Here is a 9,044-nt window from a genome sequence, read left to right on the forward strand (position 1 = left end):
TGCCCGGGAGCCTGACCCCAAGGCCCCTGCCAGCTCTGTAATCCCAGCCTGCGCTCTGTAATTTTACAGAAGAAATCTTAAGAGGAAGACAGGAAGCAAACTTGGGCCTGCTGCCCTTCAGTTGACTTTGAGGAAGCAAGAACAGCCACAGTCACCGAACAGGCAGGGTACCTAACGTACATCATATTATTTAACCCTCACTGCAGTTCGTGGAGGCTCAGCGGACAGACTTCCCCAGCTCACATATGGCAGATCACTGGGCCTCATTATGTGCCAGGCACTAGGACACAACAGTAAAGAGGTCGCCTGGTGGCCTCAGCACAGCAGGGAAGGCGTGAAGCCAGTGCTTGCCAATAAGGCAGCTACCAGCTGCGTGTGGCAATGGAGCCCCTGAAAGGTGACCACTGCCAATTGAGATGTGCTGCAGACTTAGTACGAAAAAAGGTGGCGGGGTGGGGGGGGGGGGGGGTCGGGCACCTGGCACAGTCTGCGGAAGAGTATGGGACCATTGATCTTAGGGGTCATGCATTTGAGGCCCACATTGGGTGTATAGATTACCAAAATAAATAAATAAGCTTAAAAAATGCAAACGATTTCATCCATATATTTTTTAATGTTTTATTTATTTATTTGACAGACAGAGATCACAGGTAGGCAGAGAGTCAGGCAGAGAGAGAGGAGGAAGCAGGCTCTCCGCTGAGCAGAGAGCCCGATGCGGGGCTCGATCCCAGGAGCCTGGGATCATGACCCGAGCTGAAGGCAGAGGCTTAACCCACTGAGCCACCCAGGTGCCCCTCATCCATATTTTTATATTGATTATGTGTTAAGGTAAAAATATTTTGGATACATCGAGTTAAAATCAATTACTAAAATTAAGTTCACCTGTTTCTTTTCCACTATTTAGAATATGGCTACTAAAACATCTAAAAATGCATAAAAGTGACTCACTGTGGTATTGTGGTTTACAATAAATATGAGGATTGCCTGGGTGGCTCAATGGGTTAAGCCTCTGCCTTTGTCTCAGGGTCCTGGGACCGAGCCCCATATGGGGAAAATCTCTGCTCATCAGGGAGCCTTCTTCCCCCTCTCTCTCTCTGCCTGCCTCTCTGCCTACTTGTGATCTCTCTCTGTCAAATAAATAAATAAAATATTTTTTAAAATGTTTAAAGAAAATGATAGTTGATTTTGTCTGTCTCATGAAGTTTCCATGTGTAATTGTTGGGAAGAAGTAGGTTGAATAGATAAAAAGATTTAGAGGTAAATTGTTGTGTGTGGGTTTTGTTTGTTTGTTTGTTTAAGATTTTATTTTTAAGTAGTCTCTAAAGTCAATGCAAGGCTTGGACTCACAACCCTGAGATCAAGAGTCGCTCGCTCCACCAGCTGAGCCAGCTGGGTTTCCCTGTAAGTAAACTTCTAAAGAGCTTCCAAAATCTTTGGTAACTTAAAACTTTGAAATTTTGCTTGCTTAAGTAAGAAATTGGGTCCAGTTCACTGGCTCTCTAAGTCTTTTCCAAATGAGATTCTGGTGTAACAGCTCAAAATTGCTGGCCCCTTAGTTTCCACTTGAAATTAAGGTTTCTAACCTTTAAGGATATAATTAAGACTACTGAAAACAGTGAGGGAAACAACTCTGTATGCATGGAAAGATGCCCGTTTTGTTAAGAAAAGAATGAGGAATGAGAATACATTTTTTTTTTAAGGGAAAAGAAAGTAATTTTGTCCTAAAATGAGACTGGTTGTTTACTCTTTTTTCAACACTGCTTTTAAAAACTTCTATTTATTAAGTAATCTCTATCTCTAACATGGGGCTCAAATTCATGACCCTGAGATCAAGAGTCAGATCCTCTACCAATTGAGCCAGCCAGGCCCCTCCTTGGTTTACTCTTTTTTTTTTTTTTTTTTTTAAGATTTACTTATTTGAGAGAGAGAAAGAACACAAGCAGGGCAAAGGGGAAGGAGAATCCCAAGCAGACTCCACGCTGCGTGTGGAGCCCAACGTGGGACTCCATCTCATGACCCTGAGATCATGACCTGAGCCGAAACCAAGAGTCATCAGGTGCTTAACCAGCCGCACCACCCACGTGCCCCTTGGTTTACTCTTGATTAGAAATTGTAAAGAAAGTTGTTGGTTTTTTTTCTTTATCTGCCCAGAAACAAAACAAAGCAGTTTCTACGTTTTGTCTTTATCGGGCCTTTGATTAGTTTAGGAAACTGAATCTTGGGGCACCTGGGTGGCTCAGTCATTAAGCGTCTGCCTTTGGCTCAGGTCATGATCCCAGGTCGTGGGATGGAGCCCGGCATTGGGCTCTCTGCTCGGCAAGAAGCCTGCTTCTCCCTTTCCCACTCCCCCTGCTTGTGTTCCCTCTCTCGCTGTCATTCTCTCTGTGTCAAATAAATAAATTCTTAAAAATTAAAAAAAAAAAAGAAAATGGAATCTTCTCAATATTAAAAGAGCTAAGGTGGGGGAAATTGGAAGGGGTGGTGAACCATGAGAGACTATGGACTCTGAAAAACAATCTGAGGGTTTTGAAGGGACGGGGGGTGGGAGGTTGGGGTACCAGGTGGTGGGTATTATAGAGGGCACGGATTGCATGGAGCACGGGGTGTGGTGCAAAAATAATGAATACTGTTATGCTGGAAATAAAAAAAAAAAAAAGTTAAAAATAGAACTACCCTACAACCCAGCAGTCCTATTACGGGGTATTTACCCAAAGGGTACAAAAAATACCGATTCAAAGGGGTACACACACCCTGATGTTTATAGCAACATTATCAACAACAGCCAAATTATGGAAAGACCCCAGATGTCCATCAACTGACGAATGGATAAAGAAGATGTGGTGTATATGGGGTGCCTGGGTGGCTCAGTGGGTTAAAGCCTCTGCCTTCAGCTCAGGTCATGATCTCAGGGTCCTGGGATCAAGCCCCGCATCTGGCTCTCTGCTCAGCGGGAGCCTGCTTCCTCCTCTCTCTCTGCCTGCCTCTCTGCCTACTTGTGATCTCTGTCAAATAAATTTAAAAAAAGAAAAAAAAAAAGGAAATGTGGTGTATATATATGATGGAATATTACCCAGCCATCAAAAAATGAAATCTTGCCATTTGCAACAATGTAGGTGTAGCTAGAGTATATGTTAAGCAAAATAAGTCAGAGAAAGACAAATACCATATGATCTCACTCATGTGGAATTTAAGAAAGAAAACAGATAAACACATGAGGGGGGAAAAGAGACAGGGACACAAACCATAAGAGACTCATCTATAGGAAACAAACTGAGGGTTAGTGGGGGGGAGGCAGGTGAGGGATGGGTACTTTTTCAAAAAGATTTTATTTATTTGACAGAGAGAGACACAGCGAGAGAGGGAACACAACAGGGGAAGTGGGAGAGGGAGAAGCAGGCTTCCCGCTGAGCAGGGAGCCCGATGTGGGGCTCGATCCCAGGACCCCAGGATCATAACCTGACCTGAAGGCAGACGCTTAACGACTGAGCCACCCAGGCGCCCCAGGGTGATGGGTATGAAGCAGGCACTTGTTGTGATGAGCACTGGGTGTTATATCTAAGTAATGAATCACTGAATTCTGAAACCAATTTTACCATATATGTTAACTAACTAGAATTTAAATAAAAACTTAAAATAAAAATAAAGAAATAAAAGAGCTAAGTTTTGCTCACAACTATGTAACCCATAGAATCTCTTACTGCCATCTTGGTTAAATAGGTAATTCAGTGTTAAGGTTTGTAGTGATCTCTAGTCCTATTCTGCGTGTGCTTTAAAAACTTTGGAGGTTGCTTTTTGTTTGTTTTTTTAACAAGCATCCCTCAAATTCAAATTCTTTTTTTTTTTTTTAAGATTTTATTTATTTGACAGAGAGAGATCACAAGTAGGCAGAGAGGCAGGCAGGCAGAGAGGGGGAAGCAGGCTCCCTGCTGAGCAGAGAGCCTGATGTGGGGCTCAATCCGAGGACCCTGAGATCATAACCTGAGCCGCAGACAGACGCTTAACCAACTAAGCCACCCAGGCGCCACCCCCCATGGCCATTTTTGAGTCTTTCGTCACTTAGTTATTGTTCTGCTGCTTTTATAAATGTATTTCACTTTCAAGGAGATTCATGAAAGGGACTTTAGATGAATGCAACTTTCTGATACCCTTCAGATCATAAAACTAAGTGGGGTAAGAATTTTCAGAACTAGTGGAAAAACTGCATTCAAACAAGAATAACATGGGACTAAATGAATTGAGGAAAATGATTATAGCCGTTATGACTCTTGTTTGAAACCCTGCTGGTTCTCTAACTTTTGCCTCTTCCAGATTTAAGGAAACATTTGGCTCTTAACATACCCATGACTTCCAGAAGTTTGGTAAAATAACCCTTTGCAAACAAATTGAAACGCTTATCTTCTTCTGCCTACCCGATCCCTCTAGAATTTGGAAACTCTCATTTAGTAGTCTTACTCTGATGGCAATTATAATTATTTACATAAGTTCAAGAAGAATCTGTTCTCTTTATAAAAGGACACCATTGGAAACATTGGTTATATTACCAAGATTTTGAATGGAAGGTCATATTTGAGAGAGACATGCATAGACTCAGATATGACCAGACAGCTTTTTTTTTTTTTTAAGATTTTATTTTATTTTTTAAGATTTTGTTGGGGTGCCTGTGTGGCTCAGTCCGTTAAGCATCGGCCTTTGGCTCAGGTCATGACCTCTACACATGAGGGGATCAAAGGCCCAACCCTGAGATGAAGAGTCACACGTTCCAATGACGGAGCTAACCAGGCACCTTTACCCAGAGAGCTTTAAGGAACTAAGGTTGACTTTATGGAACCAAAGAAGCCCCTTGGAAAAATCAGCCTGATATCTTGTTTACAGGATTCCCAGAAACCTTACCAGGTGAGATAGAAAGGTTATTTCCTGGCAGGCTCAAGAGCCTTAGGATATTTGGAGGACCTTGAAAAGAGAGAAAATGACCCCAGTCTGCAGGTATTGCCAATAAATCTGGTGGCAAGTGTTTGTTTGGCTCCCTAGCTTCAAGAGGCAGTTAAAAGGTCAATGTGATGGGGCACCTGGGTGGCTCAGTGAGTTAAAGCCTCTGCCTTTAGCTCAGGTTATGATCCCAGGGTCCTGGGATCGAGCCTCACATCGAGCCTCACATTGGGCTCTCTGCTCAGCAAGGAGCCTGCTTCCCTGCCTCTGCCTACTTGCGATCTCTGTCTGTCAAATAAGTGAATAAAATTTAAAAAAAAAAAAAAAAGGTCAATCTGAAATTCCTTATGAACAGCTGCAGCAGAGCAGATCTAAAAGGACTTACTTGGCGCTATTCTTGCTGCGTTTCTGTAAATAATGAGGCCAAGTTTGTTAAAACTGGACTTGTGTTGGGGCGCCTGGCTGGCTCAGGATGCTCAGCATGAGACTTTTGTTCTCAGGGTTGTAAATTCAAGCCCCATGTTGGGTGTAGAGATTACTTAAAAATAAATCCTAAAAAAAAGAACTGGACTTGTTTTACGAATCAATGAGTCTTCATTTGGCCATCTTTGGTGAAAATTGGGGTGATTTTACAGAGAAAATATTTCAGTTACACATATTTATGGATGTTTCTAGATTCTAGTTCTGATTGTTCTTCGAGTGCTTGGTGTTTGGCCTAGGAAACTGGGCTGGATCCTGAATTCTCCCAACCTGGAATATCTGGGTATAATTCACCAAACTAAGGTTTTCAGTGTACCCCCATTCATGGACCTGGACCAAATCTGCTCTTTTCCCAGAAGCCCTGAAAGCTGAAGCTAGACACCTGCAGGTAAACTTCCTAGAAACTTCCACAACAGCCCATGTCTACACAGTCTTTGTGCCTGTTGCTATATGGGTCATTCAAAAAGATCACTAGAGGGCACCTGGGTGGCTCAGTGGGTTGGAGCCTCTGTCTTCGGCGCAGGTCATGGTCCCAGGGTCCTGGGATCGAGTGCCACGTCGGGCTCTCTGCTCAGTGGGGAGCCTGCTTCCCTTCCTCTCTCTCTGTCTGCCTCTCTGCCTGCTTGTGATCTGTTAAATAAATAAATAAAATCTTAAAAAAAAAAAAAGATCACTAGACACCTCATGGGAGAGGCTAATCAGAAATGTATGCACTAGAGGGGGTATAACTCAGGGGTAGAGCATTTGACTGCAGAAACGTACTACTGTGTTAAAAATGAGGTACAAAATAAACTCGGACTCTCCCTCTAGCCAAGGTTAAGCAAAGTGAGGGTCTTTGCCTGGGGAGGATTGGCTTACGGTTTTTTTTTTTTTTAAAGATTTTGTTTATTTGACAGACAGAGATCACAAGTAGGCAGAGGCAGGCAGAGAGAGAGGAGGAAGCAGGCTCCCCGCTGAGCAGAGAGCCCGATGCGGAACTCGATCCCAGGACCCTGAGATCATGACCTGAGCCGAAGGCAGCGGCTTAACCCACTGAGCCACCCAGGTGCCCCTGGCTTACGGGTTCTATAGTTACGCCCACCGACTCTGGCACCTGGGGGATTTTATGTTTATTTATTTTTTTAGTTAGAGCGCACACGCATGTGTGCATGAGGGGCAGGGAGGGGCAGAAGGAGAGGGAAAATCCCAAACCCACTGGGAGCTGAGCGAGCGCGGAGCTGAACTCAGTGCTGAGATCATGACTTGAGCCAAAATCAGGAGTTGGAGGAGTTGGATGCTTAACAGACTGAGCCACCCTTAAACCCCTGCGGGATTTAAATACCTTCTGGTTTTCCTGGGTACTTTCACTGGGTGGATGGAGGCTTTTCTCCATGGAACTAAGGGGGCAGATGAGGTCATCAAAGCATTGCCTGGGGACATGGTTCCTAGCTTTGCAAAGTGGTAATGGACCTGCATTTGTTCTAAAGAAACCATGGGTGTGGCCCTTGCTGTAGGGATAAAAATGGAAGTTGCCTGCTGTCTGGAAGCCCCAATCATCTAGAGGTTTTAAGGCAAAGGCCCCTTTGGAGCACCTGGGTGGCTCGAGCAGTTGGTTTAGTGGCTGCTTTCGGCTCCCAGGGTCCTGGGATCAAGTCCCCATCAGGCTCCTTCTCAGCAAGGGGTCTGCTTCTCCCTCTGTCTGCTGGTTCCCCGTGCTTATGCTCTCTCAGACCAAAAAAAAAAAAAAAAAAAAAAAGAAAAGAAAAGAATTTTAAAAGGAAAAGGCCCCTTTGGGGGATCGAGTGCCTAGACTCCCCGGGGAAGGTTGAAAGATAACAACAGAACTTCACATGTACATGTGGAAGAACTTTTCCAGGCTTGTTCCAATCTTAACTCACCCTGAGGCTGAAATTGAATACGCAATAAAGCATATAATTCACCTTAGGACTTTGTGTCTGCCCTGAACGAGTTGTGCATATACGAGCCTCCCTTTATCACACGGAATAAACTGTATTCCTATGAACCGAGTGACTGGGTTTGCTGGAAGCCGGGGGTCAGCTCAAGATCAGTTCAGCCCTATCTGGACAGGACCTGACTTGGAGCTACTAACCACTCACTCTTCTAGGAAGCTGTTAAGATACAGCTCCCTGATTCATCGCTAACAGCTGTCATCCTTAACCTTCCTCTGTCTCCCGACGACCGATGTATTTGGTCCATGCATACTTAACTTGCTCGTTGCAACAGTCCACTTAAGTCTCATGTTTCACTGGGGATATGAAAAATTGCAGCCCAAACCTTTCTCTGATCCCCAAACTTATCTAATTGCAGCAGCAGGAGAGTCTCACTCCTTGGATCGTCTGGGTGGCATAGTTGGTTAAGCATCGGATTCTTGGTTTCCGTTCTGGTCATGATCTCAGGATCTTGAAATGGAGACTTTCGCTTCAGAAGTCTGCTTAAGATTCTCTCTCCTCTGCCCCTCTATACATAAATTTAAAAAGAGAGAGTTTCACTCCTCTAACTAGGGAGACCACGATGCTCTTTCTCAGCAGGAAGCACCTATGGAAGGCTGCCCTTTGCCCCAGACCCTTCAGGCACGAGGAATGAAATATCTCAAGGTGGGTGTTTTATAAGCAGGCCAGGAGATTGCCTAATCCTACTGGGGACAACAAATAGTAGTTCAAGACTCACTGCACTGATTCCAAGCACTGACCTGATACACGTTCATGGGTTCTCTCTGCAAGATCTAAACCCCTCTGAGCACTCAGATACCAGACGAGAATATTAAAAATGGTTACCGAGCCAGCCCAGTACCATGAAATATTCCCAATTGCACCAACCCCTTCACGAATATGTATGCACCCTTACCTTCAAACTCCCCTAAATTTGTTGGGGAGACACTGCTTTGGGAAATATGCCCTGTATTCTCCTTGCTTGGTGCCCAGAAACCCCTTCCTTTTCTTATTCTTCGGCTTGATTGTGTCTTTTAGCTTGCTACCCACAGAGAGACAAAGCCCGTTTTGGGTAACACACTCCCTCAACCTCCTGGGAGGGAAGGGGATGGGAGATTGATTTGATCATAAAAGGCCAATGGTTTAATCAATCAGACCTATGTAATGAAGCCTCCATAAAAATCCCTGAACCACACACAAGGGCAGCAAAGCTTCTGGCTTGGTGAACGTGTAGAAATATGAGGAGTATGGAGGGTCCAGAGACTGTGCAAGCTCCTTGTTCCGATCCTATGTACTTTGCCCTACACATCTCTTCTATCTGGCTGTTTCTAAATTGCAATCTTTTTTTTGTTTTTGTTTTTAGATTTTATTTATTTGTCAGGGAGGGAGGGAGAGAGAGAGAGAGCGCACACATCAGGGAAGGGGCTGGCAGAGGGAGAAGCGGGCTCCCCACTGAGCAGGGAGCTCCATGCAGGGGCTGGATCCCAGGACGCTGGGATCATGACCTGAGCTGAAGGCAGCTGCTTAACCAACTGAGCCACCCAGCCTCAGTCCCTAAGCTGCAATCTTTTATAATAAACAGTAATCCAGTAGGTGAAGCATTTTCCCGAAATTCGTGAGCCGCTCTAGCAAGTTAATGGAACACTCGGATGATGTGGGAATTTCCAATGTGTCACTTGTCGTGGGTCAGCAGCTTAGCACAGCGTGCAC

Source organism: Mustela erminea, chromosome 10 (genome assembly GCF_009829155.1).
Source record: "Mustela erminea isolate mMusErm1 chromosome 10, mMusErm1.Pri, whole genome shotgun sequence".
Lineage (NCBI taxonomy): Eukaryota > Metazoa > Chordata > Mammalia > Carnivora > Mustelidae > Mustela > Mustela erminea.